Here is a 25689-nt window from a genome sequence, read left to right as displayed (position 1 = left end):
AACTGTACCCTTACAGCCACACTCACATTTTTTCCACAATTGCTACCTTAAATAAAGGTATATAACACAATATTACACACTTCTTAATTTCTCCTTGATACACAAAGAAATAAATAATTTCACAACACAAAAAAGCCTTCTAACGTCTTGTTAGAGGTGCTACCTTAGAGAACACTATATCATATAGGTTCTCTCGTCTCCGCTATTGTCCAACCTTGCAATAGCTTTTGCTTATGTCTTATGGGCAGACGCCTAGGCTTCCACTTCCACAAGGATCCTTTTAGTCCAACCCTGCACAGCTTTTGCTGCATCTGACAGGCAGACAAATACAGTGGGACTCTAACTCACTGTGTGGGACTAACCCATTTCCTCCAGTGCACTTACTTTAGTGGGACTCTGTAAGAGTTGGTCTAAAGAGAACAATATTGTCTCAACATTACCAACAGAGACCTGGAGATGGAATGTGGTCCTCATGAACACCAAGAGACAAAGACCCTGGGAAGGAGAACTGCACGGTACGAGGTGCCATTCCCTGCCACCTGGGACTGAATAAGGCCGCATAACAGCTGTCCAGAAGATGGATCACAACCGTGGTCATAACAACGAACCAGAAAACAATACAAGAACACGCCTCCTGGTCTGAAGCTACCCGCCTCTGGGGCAAGATAACCTGGCTCGAGAGGGCGGAGACTGGCAGAAGTCCATGGACCAGAGGAGGAGCAAGGTGTGTTGCTTGGCATAAAAAGATGCCTTCTTAGCAACTGAACTTTGGAGATCTTCCCCACCAAGGATCACGACGATCGGAAGGACCGGCGGCACGCTGCCTGGACCTGGGACCATAGGGACGCCTTGGACCCGTGGTGGTAGCTTTAATCCTCTTTCCTTTTCTTTTTACTTTACCTTTTATTCACTTTCTGTCTTTCTACCTATCGCACGCCGCTTTACGGGCAAACAATAAAATTGTGCTGTTTAATTGAAGCATAACCCCTTGGCGTGGTCGCCTTGATTTTTGTGCTTCAAGATCATAGTTAATGAACCATCACGAGTCCACTGAGTGGACCGTGACATTAAACTGGCGTCACGGACAGGATCCTGAGAGACAGAGGGGTGCAGGTTGTGTGTGGTTTGTAACAGGGGAAGGATGTTTCGTTCTAGCCGCACGTGGCCCTACACCCAGCTGGGTGAGAGGTGTCCAGAAAGCAAGGGGGGGTGACTCGAATTTCCAGCATACCACACACGCCTAGGACTTAGCACTCCAAACTCCCGATTGAGGGCTCTGTCTGTTGGGATCAAACTAAAGGAGCTCGAAGTGCAAAAGGGGGAAAGTGCTAAAAAGGGGGGCTGCCCTCCTGTTAATGAGAATTTGTCTTCTCTGCTCGGGAAAGTGAAGGGACAACCTTGTAGTAACTATAAGCTGCCTTCCCGAAGCAGATTTTTGGTCCCTTCAACCATTTGGGGAAGAGAAGGGCGACACATCAGTGGCTGTGTGTTTGTAACTAAGTCTAGCCTCCCTGAAGTGGGTTTGTTCCCTTCATAGTAAGAATGGCCGAAAAGGCTGATAAACAAAATCCTTTGTTAATGAAAGATCGGGACATGTTTTACACATTTCTGGCAAAGTATGGGGCTCGACCCTCTGTACCCGGAGAAGATTGGGCTCAAGATAATTGGGCAAACTTGCAGAATGTAGTGGACCAAGTGACCTCTTTACAGACTGAAGCTAAGCTTAGATCAGGTAAGGGCAAATCTATAGTCTGTGCCATTTTAGGAGCCAGCCTGGTCGCAGCAATCAAAGATCGCCTTAGAAAATGTAGCAATGAAAACAAAATTATAGAATCCCTTGAAAATTTGTTGAAAGTTCTGCAAAAAAAAAAAGAATTATGACTTAGAACAACAATTAGAGAAAGAAAGGGAAGAAAACCACTTATTAAAAACCACCCTGAAGGCAGCATGCTCTAAAAACACTGAAGTCCTGAGTGAAATGGAGCTGGAAGTAGAGGAAAAGGGTATTAACCCAATATACCCTCAGAAGGAGTTGGAGGAGGTGAGAAAACATTTTGTGGAAAACCCTCAAGTGAGACCCTTAATTAAAGCAGAATATGCTTATCTGAATGAGGATGATGATGATCCTCACATTACAACCAAAGAGATACCATATACTGCCACTGAGCTAACCAAACTGGAAAGAGAGTATGGACGTCTTCTTAAAGAGTCTGAAACAGAGTATGTGTGGCATGTATCCCTAACGGGGGGGGGGGGGGGGGGGGGGGGGGGGGGGTGTATGAAATAGAGGATGTGGGAACAACCCAACAGAACATAATTTCACATTTGGAAAATATGGGTTTGCAGATCCCTTCAGAAAAGGTCCAAAAGCCCTCGCAAGAAGTGAAATTCCTAGGAATCTGGTGGAAAGGGGGAATGACATACGTCCCACCAGACACCCTTTCTTCCTTAGAACAGATCAAAATGCCTGAGTCGCAAAAGGATATGCAACATGTCTTAGGATTATTGGTGTTCTGGAGAAAACACATCCCGGACTTTTCTATCATTGCCAGACCTCTTTATGATTTGCTAAGAAAAGGGGTCAAATGGGAATGGACTGCTTCTCAGGAAGAGGCTATGCGATTGTTAATTTTTGAAGCAACAGCACACCAAGCTCTTGGCCCTATCAACCCTATAGACCCCTTCCAGGTGGAGTGGGGGTTTGCTTTATCAGGACTGTCAGTTCACATATGGCAGCGGGGCCCTGAGGGTCCAACCCAGCCTGTGGGATTTTATTCCCGTGGCTTTAGGGATGCTGAGAAAAGATACACTGTTTGGGAGAAAGGTTTGTTTGTGATTAGCTTGGATCTCATAGAAGTAGAAAAAATCGTACGACAACAACCCATTATATTGAGAGGCCCATTTAAAGTTCTAAAAACAGTCACTACTGGGACCCCTCCCCCTGATGGGGTGGCCCAGAAAGACTCAGTACAAAAATGGTATGCTCAGATTGAACACTATTGTAACACTTTCTCTGTATCTGAAGGAGTTTTAAAAAACCTAGCTACACAAGTAGAGACCCTGGACCAGGGCAAAGATAAACCTGCCTCAGTCATCCAGGTGGCCCCTCCTTTTCCCTGTGAACAGTCAGTTAGTGCTTGGTTTACTGATGCTTCTGCCAAATGAGAAGGAAGTGTGGAAATACTGAGCAGTAGCGCTCCATACCTCTTCCGATCGACAAATTATAACAGAGGGAGAGGGTAGTGCACAAGTTGGTGAATTAATTGCAGTATGAAGCATTTTTCAACATGAAGCACAAACTACTTCTCCTGTTTACATTTATACTGATTCTTATGCTGTGTTTAAGGGATGTACCGAATGGCTTCCTTTCTGGGAGCAAAATGAATGGCAGGTTAATAGGATTCCAGTGTGGCAAAAGGAAAAATGGCAAGACATCTTAAGTATTGCTAGCCGAGGGAACTTTGCTGTAGGTTGGGTAGCTTCTCATCAGATAGATGGGGGGTCAGAGGGATAATGGAATAACCGGGCTGATGAGTTAGCAAGGCTAGCTCCTGTACAGAAGGACCAGATTTCAGAAGACTGGGAACGCCTGTTAGAATGGTTGCATGTAAAACGCAAACACACAGGAGCTAAAGATCTGTACCGTGAAGCCCTTGCCCAAGGCTGGCCCATCACCAGAGAAATGTGTAAAATCTGTATATCAGCCTGTGAACAATGTTGAAGACGACTTGAAAGGCACCCTTTAGAGGATGACCCTTTGCATTTGAGGGAGGGTAAAGGCTTGTGGGATGCCTGGCAGGTGGATTATATTGGCCCCTTTAAGAGATTGGGAGGAAAACATTTTGTGCTGGTGGGAGTGGAAATAACATCAGGACTAGTCCAAGCAGAAGCCTTTAACAGGGCTACAGGGGAGAACACCATCAAAGTGCTGCATGAATGGTTTGGAACTTTTCCAAAGCCACAAGAAATACAATCTGATAACGGCTCTCACTTTACTGCCAGAATTGTACAGAATTGGGCACGAAGCAAAGGGATTAAATGGGTGTTTCATACCCTGTATTATCCACAAGATAATGGAATTGTAGAAAGGACCAATGGTCTCTTAAAACGACTTTTGAAACCTCATGAGGGAAATTGGGATGTCCGCTTGTGGGAAGCTGTTAAAGTTGTAAATGATAGATGGGGGGTAAACGGATGCCCCAAAATAACTGCTTTTTGCCCAGCGGCTCCTTCCTTGATTCCCTCAATAAAGGGACCAAATACTCAAAAAACCCAGCTCACTTCCCAGGACAACCCATTCTGCTGGCACTTCCTACTGTGGGAAACGTACCACTGGTACTGAAAACCCCACTGAATGCATGTGCTTGGGTAGCCTCTGATGCCCTGGGAAAGGAACATAAGATAAATACCCGCTGGATAATACCATCGTTTTAACTCTTTTTGCCTCAGGGAGGCAAGCTCTGTTGTTTTATTTTTGCAGGAGAACTCCGAGGGATACCTTCTGGGAGGCCATGGAAACTGAACTCTTAAAACCCCAACTCAAACTAGGATATTTTTGATCAAAACAGATTTTATATGTGCGTATGGGGGGAGGGATGTTTAGATGTTTAGAATGATCAATAGTGGACTTGGACCATTTGTGTTCTTTTGTATCCTCTCTCTTGGCTATAACCAAGAGTCTGATAACTGGCCTTGGAATCATCCCCTGAAAAAACACACTGGGATAATGGGAAGTGTAGATTCAAAGATGGAACTAGCTATGGTGATTTTTTCTGAAAATGAGGTATACCAAAGGAATCAGTGGGATTGGGATGATGTGGAAAAAGTTGCCCGATTGTGGGGCAGATTAGGAGATAAGATAAAAGTAGGGTGTCAAATATATAACGAAAGGGATAACACCAAAATTTCAGGAAACACCCTGATTAATGTCAGAAAGGTAGGTAAAGAATTTACCCTTTTAGATACGACCACGTGCTTTAATTCACGGGAATGTTGGCACAATTTTATCTTAACCAAGCCCATCTTTATAGTATGCCTAGGACAGGAATCCCCAACAACAGCTCTGATTTATAAGATTAAAATAACAATCATGTTAACCACTGTTCCTCCCACCACCACAGTTATAACGACCCCATTAACGCTTGATCCAAAATTAACTACACCCAATCCAAAAATTTTTGAAATTGGACCATACATAATCAGAAATACGGGTCACCAACAAATGTTGTTTAATCCAGAATGGTCTCTTAAACTAGTTGAGTTCTTGATGCAAGTTAATGTTTCAGATATTCAGCCAGCCTGCTCTCCTTTCCTAAAACCCTCTTATGAGGGATGGATAACCTGGCTGCGGAAACGGACACCTACTGGGAAACGGACTCGGAGAGATCTAACTGGTATTTTGGGAACAGGATTGGGGGTTCTAAATGGCATTGACTCAGAGATATTAATGAACTGCCGCGAATGAAGAGACGGGACGCAGCTTGATGCAAGCAAATGTCAATTTATTGTACAGAAGCATGAGTTTATATACACTTTCAGAAGCTGTGCGTTTTAAACAGATTGGTTCTTGAAGCTAAGCATTGCATACTAGGCAATCCCTGATTGGTGGTTAACTGCCATCAATTAACAGCAAGGTGTTATCTTTCCTTGGCGCCATCCTTGGCGCCATCCGTCTCCCACTCCCCTGTGCTCTGTAAACATGCCTCATCATGTTAATTGTTGTCTAGACAAGCTGGAGCACATTCCCCTCAGCTAACTGATTGCCGTGCATGGTCCCAGTTTGCAGACCGCTCCTGCATCTCCCCCTTCCTGTTGCACAAAAAGAACCTTTGAAACCGAACGAGTAAAAACAAGGTATAAGTAATAGAACAAATAAAAAGCCAACTAAGACTTATTATCAGAGTCAAAATAACCCACTGTCTCTGTTCCGTACAATTTTACAATTTCCCCTTTTTGTTTTTGAACAGCTAGTACCAGGTTTGCCATGTTCTGCAGGGCCCTTGCAAACATGACAGCAACCAAGGTAATAGCAAACAAACAATACTGCCAATGGAGTGAATGGATGCCCAAAAGGCTGACATTTTCTCAGATTTTGATAATATGTTGCTGCAATGGGGCGCCTAAAATCCATTCAGCACATACCATCCAAATCCTCACAGCCATGTCCTTGAACCAACAACAAAAAGCAGTGGCAATTTTGACTCACATTCTGAACTGCCTACCAAACAAGGGGATTTAACTCTTTAATGCTTTCCCTGCTTTTACTCTGGATAAGAGAAGAACCGCTGCGATACGTTCCCATCATAGCCTCCTACTACATTAACATCTACAGAAAGATAATTATCGACATTCAAAGTGTAAACAATATCATCTTCTTTTGGATTAACATTATACATAGGTGGAAGGGCACACCAAACAAGAACTGGTTCAGTCAAAAAGTTCAAAACATAGCATGCCTTCTCTGAACATACCTCTGGGGTCATTCCCTTCATTCCCTCTTTTTTTATGCAAAGAGAAACACTTTTACCATAACAGAGAAGCCCCTATTTACATCTCTGAGCCCGGACACAAACTGCAGCTGTATGCTCCAGCAGGCTCAGGGCAGGAATCATTCATGCAGTTACATAGCTATATATCACTACAAGCATGCAGACACCTATTAAACACTAGATAACCATGTTTATCTTTCCTATTCTCCTTCACAATACCTAGTTGTTCTCTCATTATGAATCCTCCCTTCCCGCACTGCTTTGCTTAACTCTTTTAACAGCCTTGTATTGCACAGGCTGCCACTCTCGAGGTTGATTTGTCTGACAAAATACTGAACATGCCATAGCGACTCCCAAAACCCATCACTTAAGTGTTTCACACTTGCATTCCTGCCATCAATCCATCAGACGCCCTTTCACCCTCCCCAAAAATACAATCAATGCATCGGGAGAGATGAGGGGGTGGGGGAAAGGTCTAGCTCCTTTTCCAGATCTATAGGACCTGGATCAAAAGGTTTATCAGTGTCAATGGAATCATTTTCCGAGTTGTCCTGTTCTCGTGCTTGGTCCAAACGTATTACCTTTGTTAAGTGGTATGATCCAGGGTGATAGTGTTCGTTCTAGGCGCTGTAAAAAGTGAAATCTATATTCTATGTCCTGATTTTGGGTATCTGACATTAATGGAAAACAGAAATCCTCACACAGTTTTTATTTCATTCTGTAGGGTCAGGGTCGGTGTTGGTATCAGTTGTCTGCGGTAAAGGTTCACGGAAAGGTCTTACATTCTTCGCTGGGATCCATCTGGGTCCTTTTTCTGTGGAGACACAAACATAACCTTTTCCCCATGTAACAAGAGGATATGGTCCCATAATTTTACCTGTTTCTGGATCTCGGACCAATACTGGGGCTTTAACCCGTGCCTCGAAGGAGGTATTTGCAGTAAAATGTCAAACTATGGGTGGGTTGTTATCTATTAAAGAACAATTTAAAAAATTAAAAACATACAATGCTTTCTGTAACCGTTCCTCCGGAATAGCCATTCCCATTCCCCCTTTTTGTTGTTGTAATAGATGTTTTAGAGACTGATGAGACCATTCAATAAGAGATTGACCAGTGGGGGAATGAGGAATGTCAGTAATATGAGTTATACCCCATAGGGCAAAAAAGGTTTTTATAGTTGTTGAAACATAAGCTGGGCCATTATCTGTCTTTATCTTTGAGGGAATACCCAAAGTAGCAAAACCACGCATTAAATGTCTACGAACATCTCGTGCCTTTTTTCCTGTGTGACAAGAGGCAAACAAGGCACCTGAAAATGTATCAATAGAAGAGTGGATATATTTAAGGTTACCAAATTCAGAATAATGTGTAACATCTGTTTGCCATAATTGTAGGCTTTGTAATCCTCTAGGGTTAACTCCTGCAGCAATTGATGGGAAAGAATGTTTTTGACAATCAGGACAGACAGCAATAATATTTGACGCTTGTTGAGAAGTAAGGTCAAACTGTCGTTTAAGAGCTCCAGCATTTTGATGGAAAAAAGAGTGACTTAGTTTAGCTTGTGCAATACGGTCTGGCAGTACTTGAACTGGTAACGTCAATAAATCAGCTCGTCGATTGCCTTCTGCAAGAAAACCAGGTAGTGAGGTGTGAGACCTAATATACACAACAAAATAAGGCGCAGATCGAGAGTCCAAAAGGAAAATAAGTTCCTGTAACAGGGTAAAAAGTTGTGAATGTGAAACATTCGGCAGCACAGAAGCTTCGGCTCGTGTAACAATACCTGCAACATAAGCGGAATCAGTAACAAGGTTGAGTGGTACATTCCATTTTCGGAAAACGCGAACAACTGCATTCAGTTCTATTATTTGAGGTGAACCGGAGACTGTCTCTATGTCCGAGTCCCATCGTCTCCGTTGATCATCCCACCATAGAAGAACAGATTTATGTGATTTGCCTGATCCATCTGTAAACACAGTAAGTGCCTGTAAGGGTTGTTCGCTTCTTTTGGGTTTTAACATCAGACGAAAGTCAATGTTAAACAGTTTGTGTGAAGGTGGATGGGAAGTTATTTGACCTGTACAGTCGGCAAGTGCCATAACAAAGGTGTCTGATTGCTGATAAAGCCATTGTAAGTATACTGTTGTTACTGGTAGACAAATACAGACAAAATCCTTCCCTGATAAGGTTAACAGGCGTGATCTAGCTTTAACAGTCAGAGAGGCAAACATTTCATGCTGTGTCAAAATAGTTTTTGTAGACTGGTTAGGTAAAAAGATCCATTCAATAATTAACAAGGGGTCTGAGTTCTGAAGGTCCCATTGAAATATCAGGGCGTGAGGCTGTCGTGCAGGGTTTAAAATAATCAAGTAAAAAGGTAGTTCAGGGGCCCATCGGTGGGCCTGTCGAGAAGCGATAGCTGAGGCAACCTTTTGTAAAGATGTATCTGCTTCAGAGTTAAGATTACGTGGAGAACAAAGATTAGTGTCCCCTTTTAGTAGGTCAAACAGAGGACCCAAGTCTGTATTAGAAATTCCCAATAGTGGTCGAACCCAATTTATTGTTCCCAGTAATTTTTGTGCATCATGCAGGTTTCTTACATTGGTATTGATCTGCAATGGTTGAGGAACAATAGTTTGTGCTCTTATTCTCCAGCCCAGATATTTCCAAGGGGGAAACTTTTGGACCTTTTCTGGTGCTATACAGAGACCTGCCGAATTCACGGCATCTGTGACAAGGGCTACAGCTTTCTCCATGACTTTGTGATGTTGTGCAGCCACTAAAAGGTCATCCATATAATGATACAATAACACAGTAGGCATAGCATTTCGGACAGGACTGAGTATTTTTGCAACATACCATTGACACATTGTAGGACTATTTTTCATACCTTGTGGCAGTACAACCCACTGATATCTCTGCAACGGAGCTTGCATGTTGATGCTTGGAATTAAAAAGGCAAATTTTGAGGCATCATCTGGATGCAACGGGATACTGAAAAAACAGTCTTTAAGATCTATGACCGTTAGATGCCAATATCGAGGGATCATAGTTGGGGACGGGAGCCCGGGCTGGAGGGCTCCTGTCGCGACGGAGGGAAGACACAGTCACTCAATATGAGTGATCAGCAGACTTCATTTATTGTGCCTTACAGTCATCTTTTATACCTTGTTATAATTAGCTCATACATATTATAAAAGTTAAGCTCATTATTGGTTAGTTGCCTAAATACCAAGTCCGCCCCTAGTTTCTCTTCTGTAGTTATCTGTTCCCACCTGTAACATTCTTTTCCCACCAAAATCTTCCTGTTATTATGTAACAAGAACAGCCAAAGACAGTGTATTTTTGCTTTACTTCAGATAAGCTGAGAGCGATGTGCATTTTTGTCCAGCCAGCTGGACTATGTCTATGTGACCCTTTTCAACTAGCCAGTTATCCACAATTCCCCCGTTTTTATTTTGGGCGACATAGGCTTGGTTGACCATTTTCAATAACAGCGTTTTGACACAGGAAAATACACAGCCAACTTATAAAATCTCAGTTCAGAAGTATAATTCCTGAAATACTTGAAAAATAAAGTTAGCTTGAAGCTTTAATTTAGATGCTCTTTCTGTTCCAGTGATATAAAAAGTTTAAAAAATTCAAAGGCAATTTTAAAGTTCTGAACATGGACTAATGCAAGCTCAAAACCCAAAAAGAAACCAAACTGATGTTTGAGTAGGAATATTTGCAAATATTTTAGTGGAAAAACCCTGACCATTAACAATTTTCTGTCCAAATAACAACTGCCCTTATGCAACCAACCAGTCCATACATTTTCTGAGGAATACCTCTTTGATATCAAAGAATTAACAAAGGGGAAAAATTAGTTCTAAGCTATATACATTCATAAGTGGATTTTTCAATAGTTACATACAGATTTACACACTAAGCCATAATGGCTTGTAGGTGATACACACAAGAAGAGTACGTTGCTTATCTGTCTGAATGTCTATGCTAAATTTGACAACTATGCCACAAGCCAAGCCTACATGGGTGCTGTATGTTATGCACGTTCCTTAACAAACAGAAGTATAATAGGTAAATTCCCAAGATCTAGTCCCCAACCTAATTATATTATTTTGTAGCCAATTAAGGAAAATAACACAAATGTGCATATCTACATGTGCACACACCTTTTAGTTCAGAACCAATCTGTGATAAAAGGCCTTAGCCTTATGGCATCATCGAATCTTAACGAGTACAGTAATTAAAAATGCAGTCTTACTGTAAGTGCGATTTATGCTGACATTCCCTCAAATGCTACACGTGAGTATTTCTCACTCAACTGCCTCAAGTTAAAATAGTAGTATTTGTTAATATGTATTAAAAAATCATTAATTCTCTACAATAGCAGTTGACTTCCATAACACTATGTAAGCAAAAGAGGCTTAAGATGGGTTTTCTGAATACTAACAATTTATTTTAGACTGTCTAAACTCAGGTCTTGAAAGATTTCACTCTGCCAGACATAGAAACACTGTTGCACTCCAGTTGTGATATCCCTTTTCCCAAGTTGTCACATGCACATCTCGCTCAAGCAACATTATTGTCAAAGTTTCTCTCTGCTACATAAAAGCATATTGCACTTGTAGATATAAAAGACAGCACCCTTACTTAGATTATTACCTTATTACCTCATAACTATTAGTATACCTTGTATCTCTGATTTCATCACTTCAAAAATTCACCAGAAGCAGATAAAACCACAGCATCAGACTAAACTACACCTTAACTGCTGATTCAAATAAAGGCATTCTCTTCAGATATGCCTAATGCTTACAAATAATTTTGGCTGGCTTTGATCAAAAAACTATTATTACAATAACGATCAAAAATAATAATCACGTTTGCAAAATGCCTTTAAGCCAGCCTCCTAGTCCCAACTACTTTCCACATTCACACATTCAGAATACAGCATAAATACAGAATACAGAATAAATTATCTCCATCAAGGCAAAAAGGCTTCTCTTTAAGCACAGAGATGTTTACTAGTTCAAGGCAGAAACCCAATTCTTGTAGGTGACATCTGAAGCATTTATTTTATTTTTTTTTTGGTGGGTTTGTAATCAAGTCCGTATTTTTCCTTGAGAAGCTTAAGCTGTTCCACTTGTTTCAGGAGTGTTTCCAACTCTGATTTGTCGAATAGGTCCGTATTTCCCAAACATATCATACATTTCCTCCGCTGTGATTTTATACGGCAGGTTCCGAATATAAAGGATCCGACTGACCTCTGGGGGCAGCCAGATGTTAGCTCGCTTGGCCGCTTGCATCGCCATGGCGCCGATCGGGGGGTGGTAGTGCCTCCTTGGAGAGAAACCGGAGCCAGGAAGGGGCCTGCCGGGCTGCGCGCCGCCACTCGCCGCTGCCGCGGGGGTACCGGACGCTATCCCCTACGCTAATAACCCGGGTAATTCCTTTTTACAATCTATGTCCCGAATGCTCTGCTTTTCTAAAAAGCATATGAGCAAATCATACGTCACTTGTCTGTCCATACTGTCGTCAGCGCTGTTGCAGTCTTTGCGAGACTTCGGCGACGCGTGGCCGGCGGGACCCTCTGTAGGTGCTCCCGGGCGCGGGGACTGTGCCCTTCCGCCTCCTGCGCTGCTTTCAGGACCGGTACCCGAATCTCCGTCGAACCGTGGCTCGCAGGTTCAGCCCTCTCTAGGGTCCCTGTTCGGGCGCCATTTGTCGCGACGGAGGGAAGACACAGTCACTCAATATGAGTAATCAGCAGACTTCATTTATTGTGCCTTACAGTCATCTTTTATGCCTTGTTATGCCTTATTAGCTCATACATATTACAAAAGTTAAGCTCATTATTGGTTAGTTGCCTAAATACCAAGCCCGCCCCTAGTTTCTCTTCTGTAGTTATCTGTTCCCACCTGTAACATTCTTTTCCCACCGCGATCTTCCTGTTATTGTGCAACAAGAACAGCCAAGGACAGTGTATTTTTGCTTTACTTCAGATAAGCTGAGAGCGATGTGCATTTTTGTCCAGCCAGCTGGACTATGTCTATGTGAACTTTTTCAGCTAGCCAGTTATCCACAATTCCCCCGTTTTTATTTTGGGCGACATAGGCTTGGTTGACCAATTTCAATAACAGCGTTTTAATACAGGAAAATACACAGCTAAGCACTACTAAAACTATTACAATAATGATCAAAAATAATAATCCCGTTTTATGAGATTGTATCTTTGCTGTCAAAAGTTCGAGTTTTTCACGCATGGTCCCCTGTATATGGGATCGGAACAGATGTCGAATAGGTTCCAGAACAGGGCCTATCGCAAGGTGCAGGCGAAGCAGCGTTATCGCGTCGAGCTCCTCCAGCGTGCTCTACAGCAGGTTTTACCCAACGGCTGGGAACCCAAATAGTGCCTGAATCGGTAGAAATACAGACATAACCACGCCCCACATAAATCACCTCCACAGGACCTACCCATTGTCCTGTTTTTGCATCCTTATACAGTACTTTCATGTGTGGTGGCCTGGGGGGTTCTGAGCCAGCGTGGTGCCTTATTATAGGCGGCTCATTACTGTCCCCAAATACACACAAATGATTAAGCACAAAAAGAGCCTTCTCTACCCTTTCTCTTACATCCTGAATCTTTTTGAACTTTTCTATATAATGTTTTAGCATCCCGTTAGCCTGCTCTACGATTGCTTGTGCAGTTGGAGAATGAGGGATTGCAGTAACATGTTTAATATTCCACATTTGCATAAAGCGTTTAAGTAATCCGCTACCATATGCAGGACCATTATCAGTTTTAATAGTAATAGGCACCCCTAAAACAGCAAAGCAACTAGTTAAATGCCGGCGCACGTCCCGGACCTTTTCCCCGGGCTGTGGTGTGGCCCATAACATATGGCTATAGGTGTCTATAGTAACATGCACATATTTCAATCGACCGAAAGCAGGAACATGAGTAACATCCATCTGCCAAACATCATTAGACTTTAGTCCTCGTGGGTTGACCCCGCAACCGAGCCCTAAGCCTGAGTTATGGTGACTACATATAGGGCAAGCCTTCACAATGGCCCGAGCCTCCTCCATAGAGAGTTTGTAGGCTCGTGCCAGCCCCTTTGCGTTTTGATGGAAGATTGAATGGGCTTCTCGGGCTCATTGACAGACACAAATGACCTTGTTGATACTGCTCTTTAACCAGTTCATGCGCCTGTTCTAGACTTTCCCTTTTTAACGGCCACTGCTCAATCCACACTGGCTCCTCTGTCTTCCATCAGAGCGTGATCGGGAAAGTCCAAGCGATGGCCACTCCTAGAAAGGGAGTTCTGAAGTGAGGACCATCCCCATTTGGGCCAAGATATCACGGCATACCAAAGCATGCACCCCCTCAGGCAGTGGAATAATCAAGACACAACAATTTATAACTTTGTCAGCTATAGTCCATCATAGAAGGGGGGATTTGCAAGCGAGGGTCAATCCTCCTACTCCTGCAACTGTGGCATTGGTCATACAGGTTGGCCAATGCGCCGGCCATTTCTGTGCACTGATTATAGAGACATCAGCGCCAGTATCCAACAGTGCAGTAATCGAGAGTGTCTGGTCTCCATACTGCACCGTGACCGATCGCCGTGGTCATTGACGCAAGCCAATAGTCAATAAAGCCATTTGTCCCGTAGACCCAAAGTTACCTTGTCCTCGAGGCTGTTTTTGCAATGGTTGGAGGGTGCCCGCAAGATGCAGTAGTGGAATCAACTGGGCTATCTTGGTCCCTTTAGGTATAAAGAGTGGGGGAAACAGCGTCTGAGCCATAATATGAATTTCTCCGTGAAAGTCCTTATCAATCAGTCCCACCAAAACATTGAGTCCCAACATGGTGGCTGATGAATGCCCTATGAGTAATGCTCCAACAGCTTGTGCGCTTATACAAAATTGGTCCTTGTATGCCAGTAGCAAGTTTTGTAGGCTTGGAGTCCAATAGGGTACAATCTACTGTTGTTGCCAGGTCCAAGCCGAGGCTTCCGCTGGTTGCGGGTCAGAGAGGAAAGGATTTTGTGCTGCTGGGCAAGCAGCCGCTTTTTGTGTCGGCGCGGGGCGGCTCTTACCGCTGGGTCGCCCGTTTCCCGATCGACGGCAAGCAGCTTTGTTGTGAGTGTCTGAGCGGCAGTTTCGACACCATACGGAGTTGACATTGCAGTCCCGTCTCATGTGTCCGGTGACACCGCAACAGAAGCACCATAGATGAGATGGGCCGTGGGCATTTGATCACCCAGCAAAGGCTTGCAAAGGAGCAAGGGCTGCCAAGACCTGACTTTGGGTAGCCTGCGCCTGCTCTTTTAAAGCACTCCCTAGTTCTTTTATTGCCTCGACTAACATAGCCTGGGGCCCAACCGGCACTTGTGCCATTCTTTCCAAAGCTTCTTCTATGGTCCATGTCCCTGGTAGCGTAGCTAGGATGTTACCTGTGGCTGGGTTACAATTCTGTATGGCACACTGCTTTAAAATGGAGCCTTTGAGATAGTCTTGCACCCCAGCCCCTGTATGGCGTTTGCTACCCGATCGATAAATAACCCAAATGGCTCCTCTCTTCCCTGCTTGATTCCCATATATGAGGGGATTCCCCCAGGTTCCTTTATACGGTCAAGCGCTAGTCTAGCTAGCCTCATCGCTTCCTTTGCCTTATCCAGTCCCATCAGTGCCTCAGTTTTGGTTCGAAAATAGGGTCCTAAACCCATCAGCTCCTGTAGAGTAACCCCATGCAGTGGGTCCCCTGGCTGTCTAACCACTGCTATCAATTCCTGACAAGCAGCCTGCCAATGAGCGTTAAACAGAAGCTGCTGATGTTGGCTCAAGATTAACTTCATTATACTGCGTATGTCACTCGGGAGTAAGATATTAGTTCCCCAGATATAATCTAACATTTGCCTGGTGGGTTCCCCTTTCAAACCTGACTCACTCATCGTAGCCCGTAGCTGAGTTAATAATTTCCAATCTACGTTAGTGATAGAAACCGTGATATTCCCCTGCGCATCTGGCTGTGAATACGTGACTGGGAAAGCCTCATGCACGATTCCTGCTGCAAAATCGCATTCACCCTCAAGCATAGCACTGTCTGCTATCTGCTTCCAGACCTTTTACCTGTTTTGGGCAACCTGAAGACAGTCCGCAAAAGGATTCGTACATTCCCTACTCTCTACCGGGTTTTTACGGTCTATTTCCTCGCTTACATCATCATTCCCTGACGGAGGGGCTGAGGGATTCGAAGAGAGGCAACAGGCAATCGGGGGGGGGGGGGGGGGGGGGGAGCCGATTCCCCCTGCTGTGTGGCTATTGCAGTCCCACTTGCAACTCCCAGCTGCTCAGAGGCAGCAGCAGCCGCTCTCTGTTCGGCTCGATGTTGCAAAAGGGCATTAGCGACAGCCTGCCACGGTTTCATCAGCCTTTTGGAAGTTTTATTGTTGGCTATTACTTCGGCAAACAGTGTGTCCCCATAATTACGCCACTCTGCATGCTCTGATACAGGAGAAGGACTGTTATTGTCGAAACTTGATACAGGAGAAGGACTGTTATTGTTATGTCGAAACTCTTGTGCCTGATTAAGTATCTTGTTAACTTTGTGTTACTTGATACAGGAGAAGGACTGTTGTTGTTATGTTGAAACTCTTGTGCATGATTAAGTATCTCGTTAACTTTGTGTTACTGTCGTGTTGGAACTTTTGTGTTTGATTAAGTATCTTGCTAGTCTTGGGAACTAAATCTGTGCATATCCTGTCAGCCTTGAAGACTATTCTTGTATAAACACTCCGTCAACTTCGAAAATAACGAATGTAATGAATGTATCCTGCCTCAAAGATAACAAGTGAAATGTGTATCCTGCTGTTAATGTTTGACGCCAGCTCAGTGATGTATTGCAGCTGAGTGAGTAACTTTCAAGGCTATGTAAAGAAAATATAAAATAATAGGCTAAGAAACTAAGTGCGCAAGCTCGGACTAAAGGGTTCAATAAAAGGACAGGTGGGGAAGACTATGAACGACCACCAGAGGACCCCCAAAGACCACCAAAGACCACCAAAGAATAGAAGTACGGCTGCGCAATAGATATTCATATATGTAAGTTAGTAATGAATATGTAAACCATTTCCGAGAGATATAATGAATATGTATAATTTCGTGTGATAAAAAGCCAGAGCGTGTTGACCTAGGTGCACATGTTTGGTGGAGCGATCCCCCATGTGCCCAGCGCTGCAATAAAGAATATCTGCTGCTTAGATACGTCTCTTCTTTGACTCACTCGAAAACCATATCCGGATTCCCAAAATGACCCCTCGCTACCCCCTACGCTAATAACCCGGGTAATTCCTTTCTACAATCTATGCCCCGAATGCTCCGCTTTTCTAAAAAGCATTTGAGCAAATCATACGTCGCTTGTCTCTCCATACCGTCGTCGGCGCTGTTGCAGCCTTTGCGAGACTTTGGCGACACGTGGCCAGCGGGACCCTCTGTAGATGCTCCTGGGTGCGGGGACTGTGCCCTGCCGCCTCCTGCGCTGCTTTCAGGACTGGTACCCAATCTCCGTCGACTCGTGGCTCGCAGGTTCAGCCCTCTCTAGGGTCCCTGTTCAGGCGCCATTTCTCGCGACGGAGGGAAGACACAGTCACTCAATATGAGTAATCAGCAGACTTCATTTATTGTGCCTTACAGTCATCTTTTATGCCTTGTTATGCCTTATTAGCTCATACATATTACAAAAATTAAGCTCATTATTGGTTAGTTGCCTAAATACCAAGCCCGCCCCTAGTTTCTCTTCTGTAGTTATCTGTTCCCACCTGTAACATTCTTTTCCCACCGCGATCTTCCTGTTATTGTGTAACAAGGACAGCCAAAGACAGTGTATTTTGCTTTACTTCAGATAAGCTGAGAGCTGCAGGAGCGGTCTGCAAATGCAAACTGGGACCATGCGCGGCAATCAGTTAGCTGAGGGGAATTTGCTCGAGCTTGTCTAGACAACAATTAACATGATGAGGCATGTTTGCAGAGCACAGGGGGGTGGGAGACTGATGGCGCCAAGGAAAGGTAACACCTTGTTGTTAATTGATGGTAGTTAACCACCAATCAGGGATTGCCTAGGATGCAAGGCTTAGCTTCAAGAACCAATTAGTTTAAAACGCGCAGCTTCTGAAAGTCTATAAAACCTCGTGCTTCTGTACAATAAATTGACATTTGCTTGCATCAAGCTGCGTCCCGTCTCTTCATTCGCCGCAAATTGGTGACCCCAACGTGATGCGTTTAAGGATCTGACGTGAAGGGCTCTCGAATCGCCTATCTGAGCGACATGCAGCGAATCCCACAGAACTTTGAATGATCTGCTGAAAGGAAGCAGGAGCCGGCAGAAATCCCTCCGGAGTTGAGAGGTGAGCTGTGGGAAATCTGTAATGGGGAATCAGGCTTCGTCCCCAGAAAGAGACGTATATGGACTCATGAAGGGTCTTCTAGTCAGATCAGGGAGTCCGTGCCTCAGTTTCCTCAAATGGTGACCCCTATGGTGGTGTTCCGAAGCCTTGGAAGAATAAGGACGGAAAAAAGACAGCTCGTGGAAGAGGGCTGCCTTCCGGAGGAGACGGCTTGGCTGAACGATCGTCTTGCTGTCTGGACCAGGCGGACAACCTAAACCCCGAGGGTAACACCTGTATTCATCGAGACAGGTGAGCAGCCAAGAAACTTTAGAGACTTTGAAAGAATGAAAGTGTGCACATACAGCAGCCAATTGTATGATGCTGCCGCGGAGGGGAGCTCCGTGTCGGGAATGCATTTAGCATCTTGGTGGCAAATTCTGACTACTCTTTGCCAAGTGTGGACTAATTCTACTAACGGTGCTAAACCAGAGGAAGCTGTAAATTCCACCGACAGCGCGACTCTTCTCAAGACACCGTCAGCGATGGCGATTCTGTCCACACCTCCTCTGCCTCCAAAGCTTCTGTCACTGACTGCAGCGACCCTCACAACACAGGACCAAGCACGGGAACAGGGCAACTCGGACAATGATTTTATTGACACTGATAAACCTTTTGATCCAGGTCCTATAGATCTGGAAAAGGAGCTAGACCTTTCCCCCACCCCCTTGTCTCTCCTGATGCATTGATTGTATTTTTGGGGAGGGTGAAAGGGAGTCTGAGGGATTGGTGGCAGGAATGCAAGTGGGAAACACTTAAGTGATGGGTTTTGGGAGTCGCTATGGCGTGTTTAGTATTTTGTCAGACAAATCAACCTGCAGAGTGGCAGCCTGTGCAATACGAGGCTGTTAAAGGGTTAAGCAAAGCAGTGCGGGAAGGGAGGATTCATAATACATTTGCTATGTCCCTTCTTGAAGTGATGGCAGAGCCTTATACACTCACACTGCATGATCGGAAGTCATTGCTTTGTATGGTACTAACTGATACAGTCTATGATGTGGTTATCTGATTTTTGTGAGCTATGTGTAGTGGCCTTGATTGAAAACCTTAATCGGGGAATTGCTGTTAACTATGAGCAGTTGGCTGGAGAAAATTAGTTGTGCCGATTCTGTGACTCAGGCAAGGTATCCCAGGGACAACTGTTTGCAAATGAATGAGATGGCTATTAAGGCAGTCAGGATGCGGGAGTCTTGCCACAGTCTTGCAGGGTCCTAGAGAGTCACTAACTGTAATACTAACTTGATTGATTGGCTTCAGAATATTTTGCAACAAGTCGAACATCAGGAAGCTCAAGGGTTGCTTTTAAAACAACTAGCTGTGATAATGCCAATGAAAATTGTAAACGGGCAACTTTCACAATCACAACCCCAACATGTGTCAAATGATTGTAACGCAGAACTCACAGCAGACTGTAATTCTCAGGCTGAGTTCTGGAATGCAGCATAACAGATTTTTGCTTCTCTAATCTCTTCTGTAAGAACAGTACACGCTTTTAACTTGCTTAGTAAATTAGGCTGCTGGCTTGCTAAACAAAGTAATACTACAAATAATATTTTTTTTTCTGGCTTATTAACAGATGTTGATTCTGTCCATCATATGTTGCTACAGAACCAAGTTGCTATTGATTTTTATTATTAGCACAGGGACACAAGTGTGAAGACTTTGATAGGTTGTGTTACGTGAATCTGAGTGACCACTGTGAATTAATTTACAAAAGTATCCAAAACTCAAAAGCCTTAAAACAAAGATCTGCAACAGAGCCAGGGGCGGGATGCCTTTGGTCTCTTCTCACGGCTGGGAAACTTTGGGCCATGACTCGAAAGTATTACAAGATTTATTATAATTATCTTTAACCACCTTAGTGACGTTTGCCTTAGGTCTCCCATGCTTTTTTTTCTGTATCCAGTGTTTAGTTGATTGTAACATAAAGCAGGTCATGGTCACCCAGCTACACACACCCTTTGCCTCCTCGCAATTAAGCAAAAAAGGGGAGGATAGAGAATGTCTGAGGAGATATACAGGAGAGGAAACTGGAGAATATTTGACCTAACAAGAGATGAGAGAACAGCTGGGTATTGTGAAGGAGAATAGGAAAGATAAACATGGTTATCTAGTGTTTAATAGGTGTCTGCACGCTTGTAGAGATATATAGCTATGTAACTGCATGAATGATTCCTGCCCTGAGCCTGCTGGAGCATACAGCTGCAGTTTGCATCCGGGCTCAGAGATGTAAATAGGGGCTTCTCTGTTATGGTAAAAGTGTTTCTCTTTGCATAAAAAAAGAGGGAATGAAGGGAATGACCCCAGAGGTATGTTCAGAGAAGGCATGCTATGTTTCGAACTTTTTGACTGAACCAGTTCTTGTTTGGTGTGCCCTTCCACCTATGTATAATGTTAATCCAAAAGAAGATGATATTGTTTACACTTTGAATGTCGATAATTGTCTTTTTGTAGATGCTAATGTAGTAGGAGGCTATGATGGGAACGTATTGCATTGGTTCTTCTCTTATCCGGAGTAACAGCAGGGAAAGCATTAAAGAGTTAAATCACCTTGTTTGGTAGACAGTTAAGAATGTGAGTCAAAATTGCCACTGCTTTTTGTTGTTGGTTCAAGGATATGGCTGTGAGGATTTGGATGGTATGCGCTGCGTGGATTTTAGGCGCCCCATTGCAGCAACATGTTACCAAAATCTGAGAAAATTTCAGCCTTTTTGGCATACATTCACTCAATTGGCAGTATTTTTGTTTGCTATTACCTTGGTTGCTGTCATGTTTGCAAGGGCCCTGCAGAACATGGCAAACCTGGTACTAGCTGTTCAAAAACAAAAAGGGGAAATTGTAAAATTATACGGAACAAAGACAGTGGGTTATTTTGACATTGATAATATGTCTCAGTTGGTTTTTTATTTGTTCTATTACTTATACCTTGTTTTTACTCGTTCGGTTTCAAAGGTTCTTTTAGTGCAACAGGAAGGGGGAGATGCAGGAGCGGTCTGCAAATGCAAACTGGGACCATGCGCGGCAATCAGTTAGCTGAGGGGAATTTGCTCGAGCTTGTCTAGACAACAATTAACATGATGAGGCATGTTTGCAGAGCACAGGGGGGTGGGAGACTGATGGCGCCAAGGAAAGGTAACACCTTGTTGTTAATTGATGGTAGTTAACCACCAATCAGGGATTGCCTAGGATGCAAGGCTTAGCTTCAAGAACCAATTAGTTTAAAACGCGCAGCTTCTGAAAGTCTATAAAACCTCGTGCTTCTGTACAATAAATTGACATTTGCTTGCATCAAGCTGCGTCCCGTCTCTTCATTCGCCGCAGAGAGCGATGTGCATTTTTGTCCAGCCAGCTGGACTATGTCTATGTGAACTTTTTCAGCTAGCCAGTTATCCTCACTCTAATTGCCTCGAGAACCGCACGGGGGCAGTGTTTGGCCTGTGTTACCGGATCAACATGTGCACCGGTGCCTGTAAGATGTTATATTGTCAGTGCAGCTAATACAGGATCATTATGATTAACATACGTGAGCAGGAGTGCTTGCAGTCCTCCTCTCCAATGCGACTCCCACAACGTGTACTGAGTCGGGGTTAGTAGCAATCGTGCTAAAGATTTCAAATCATGAGGAGTCATGATATAAGTATCAAACACAGAAGATAACAGACTTATAAAATAGGGAGAAGAAATACCATGTTCTGTAACTGTGCGGCGCAGTTCTTAAACAACCGAAAAAGAAAGAGCCTCCCTCTGCCCGACCCTGAGTATACAAGACTGGAGCAACTATAGTTTTAGCCATTTCTAAATCCCCCTCCTTTAAGGCTTGTTTCTTTATTTTTGTCCACACATCACGTAGATCAGGAGGGTATACAGGAGGGTATAAATCAGGTTCTTTGTCAGGGTCTATTGGTCCTGGTTCAAAGGGATCTTCTTCTGGTGGATACTCCACTGCATTGACACCCAGGGGTCTAGAGCACTGTGACTTAGAGGCTGATAAGGAAAGAGCTATAGGAGCTTGCGATTCCTCCTCCTCTCCTTCCTCTGGCTTTTCTTCCTGTGCTTTCATAGTCTCAAAAATAATTCTCCATGAAGAGAGCAGACGGTGGGACTCAGTATTGCCTTTTGTCGCAGAATCCCACAATTTCACCCCTGTGTCGTCCCAAAGTTCCCGCGTAAAAATTGTAGATGCAGTCACTGTGGGCATATTTACTTGCACCCATTTGAGCATTGCTTTAAGGTCTTGCCCAGAAATACTTTTCTTATGTTTATTAAGAAGACCTTTCATAAGCTCATAAACGTCTCTTTCTGGGGATGAAGCCCGATTCCCCATTACGGATTTCCCACAGCTCACCTCTCAACTCCGGAGGGATTTCTGGCCGGCTCCTGCTTCCTTTCAGCAGATCATTCAAAGTTCTGTGGGATTCGCTGCAAGTCACTCAGATAGGCGATTCGAGAGCCCTTCACGTCAGATCCTTCACCGGATCATGTCGGGGTCACCAATTTGCTGCAAATGAAGAGACGGGACGCAGCTTGATGCAAGCAAATGTCAATTTATTGTACAGAAACACGAGTTTATATACACTTTCAGAAGCTGCGCGTTTTAAACAGATTGGTTCTTGAAGCTAAGCATTGCATACTAGGCAATCCCTGATTGGTGGTTAACTACCATCAATTAACAGCAAGGTGTTACCTTTCCTTGGCGCCATCCTTGGCGCCATCCGTCTCCCACTCCCCTGTGCTCTGTAAACATGCCTCATCATGTTAATTGTTGTCTAGACAAGCTGGAGCACATTCCCCTCAGCTAACTGATTGCCACACATGGTCCTAGTTTCCAGCCCGCTCCTGCAATGAACAAATTGGCAACTACAGCTAATGATTTGGCAAGATTGCAACGGCCTTTGCAATCTTCCCTATTGGCTCTCGGAACTAACCAGTGGCAGTTAGCAGATGTGCTACCAAAATGGGAAAAGGTGAACGTGGAAGATCACAAATTGATTGTAGATGCCCTTGGTGTAATCCAAAACAGCCTTTCTTTGGCTCTTAGTTGTATCCAGGCCCAATTATGGATACAATCAGTGGCTGCCTCGATTATTAGAGAAGGTGAAGGAGGCACTTTTCCCACTGAAATTTGGAAAGTAGTCTGGGATAGTGCCACCGACTTTGAGAAGAAACTCCAATCCTGGTGGATTTTGGTAAACTTTACTTATAACCCCACCACAAACATTGCCATCGGTTTTGTATTGACGATATCCCATGTGTCAGTAAATGTTATCTACCCCATTATTGCCTTAGGGTTGAATCACAGTAGAACCATACTCTATCCTTTCGAGCATAGAGTATGGGCCCAAAAGGTGGATGAGAAATGGCAAACTGTAGATTTGGAATCTTGTATTGTGCGGGAACAACAAGGATTTGTCTGTGAAAGCAACACAATCAGAGCTCAGGACATTTGTTTAGACACTACACAGAATATCTGTCATTTTGAGATTTGTCCTGACGATAAGCCTGAAACAGTGTTTGTATATATTGGCAAAGGTTGTGCATGTTTGAGAACTGCTTGTAATTTTGTATCTGTAGATACGGTGATTGTAGATACTAAGAATCATTCAAATTTTTGCGTTTGCAATTTTATAAACATCACGGGATGTGACTTCTCCTATTTAGCCCCAGTCACATCTCACCAGCTCTTGAAATCTAATTATACACTGATTCACGAATTGCAGCCTGCGCCCATTGGAATGAATCTCACCTTGGTAAAACAACTGTTACAGCATCAAGACTTGATCAAGATTCTGGAAAAGGTTAGAGAAAACGGACAGAAAACCCTGATAACTGTCCATCACAATGTGGAAGAAATACACCGTGTCTTGAGAAGAGTGAGAAAAGATGCAGAACATGGATGGTGGGACACACTTTTTGGATGGTCACCGACTGCTACTGGCATCTTGAACAAGTTGTGTCTCCTTATTGTTGTCCTTTTGATATTGGTCTTGATCGATCTTGTTTTGTCAATGATATTGTATGTCTTAAATTGGAGAATGGTGAAGCAATTGACATATCTGACATTCTGTAATCAATGCACATAACTTGCTGAATATCCCCTCCAATGTGGACATCCCTAAATCTACTGACACAAGAAAAATTGTATAAGACCTAAACAGATTTCTGTTTAGTCATTTTTATGAATACCATTTCGTTATTGTAAATTGTTTGAGATAAAGACGATTATTTTCCTCTTCTTTTCCTGTCTGTCATTTTCCTTTCCCCTTTTTCTTTCCCTATCCTCTTTTACCCCTCTTAGAGGATTATAGCGCTGCCACGTGGTCCTGATAACAATGTTGAGCCACGGGGTGGTGCAAGAGTCGGTCTAAAGAGGACAATATTGTCTCAACATTGCTAACAGAGACCTGGAGATGGAATGTGGTCCTCATGGACACCAAGACACAAAGGCCCTGGGAAAGAGAACTGCACGGTACGAGGAGTACTATGCCGTTCCTTGCAACCTGGGACTGAAAGGAACAACTACACCCTGGGAAGGAGAACTGCACGGTATGAGGTGCCATTCCCTGCCACCTGGGATTGAATAAGGCTGCATAACAGCTGTCTAGAAGATGGATCACAACCGTGGTCATAACAACGAACCAGAAAACAATACAAGGACACACCTCCTGGTCTGAAGCTACCCGCCTCTGGGGCAAGATAACCTGGCTCGAGAGGGCGGAGACTGGCAGAAGTCCATGGACCAGAGGAGGAGCAAGGTGTGTTGCTTGGCATAAAAAGATGCCTTCTTAGCAACTGAACTTTGGAGATCTTCCCCACCAAGGATCATGACGATAGGAAGGACTGGCGGCACGCTGCCTGGACCTGGGACCATAGGGATGCCTTGGACCCGTGGTGGTAGCTATAATCCTCTTTCCTTTTCTTTTTACTTTACCTTTTATTCACTTTCTGTCTTTCTACCTATCGCACGCTGCTTTAGGGGCAAACAATAAAATTGTGCTGTTTAATTGAAGCATAACCCCTTGGCGTGGTCGCCTTGATTTTTGTGCTTCAAGATCATAGTTAACAAACCTTCATGAGTCCACTGAGTGGGCTGTGACAGACTCTAACCCACTTACTACAATTACAAAAAAGAAGTGTCTTACCAAAATCCAGGAAATGTCGCAAAGAGCCTTACGGATCGGGGATCAATGGGTATCCCCAAGAAATCCTCGGTGCTGGCTGGAACCGATCAGGTCCCTGACGCCTCCAATCTCCTGCAGCGAGGTCCCATCTGGGTTGCCAAAACTGTTACCAAAATCTCGGAATGAAGAACTTATCGACACCAATGTGATGTAGATAAGCAGACACCTCTTTATTGATGGCCGGGTGCATGAGTGAGTCCCCTCACGATCAATGCACACCAAGTTTCAAAATCATACACCTTATATAGAACTTATTCATACATATTCATTAAGTATTCATGCATAAACATAGTATTTCCCAAAAATAATTAACATATTCTCCTCTCATATCTGATTCTGCGCAGAAAGATCTAAAAATGGGTCTGGGGTATGATTTGGGTAGGTGGTACATGAGTCGGTGGTCGCAATCTCCCCCTGACGGAATTACCTTTCACTTAAGGTAACTGTTTCTTGGCAGGTAACTACGAGTTGCTTCACTCGACCCTCCCCAGTTCCCATTAATTCTACATTTTGACATCTTAGTACATTCTCCTAGGTTACATATAAACAATCATCTTGAATCTCAAGTTT

General features: G+C 43.9%; 1 pseudogene; it reads left to right on the top strand.

The window, feature by feature from the left end:
• Positions 1–1578: 1578 nt before the first annotated feature.
• LOC121080664 overlaps positions 1579–25689 on the top strand; it is a 44915-nt pseudogene continuing 20804 nt past the window's right edge.

The sequence above is a fragment of the Falco naumanni genome, chromosome W, assembly GCF_017639655.2.
Source record: "Falco naumanni isolate bFalNau1 chromosome W, bFalNau1.pat, whole genome shotgun sequence".
Taxonomy (NCBI): domain Eukaryota; kingdom Metazoa; phylum Chordata; class Aves; order Falconiformes; family Falconidae; genus Falco; species Falco naumanni.
Note: the sequence above shows the minus strand (reverse complement) of the source record. Positions and strands in the feature narration are given on the sequence as shown.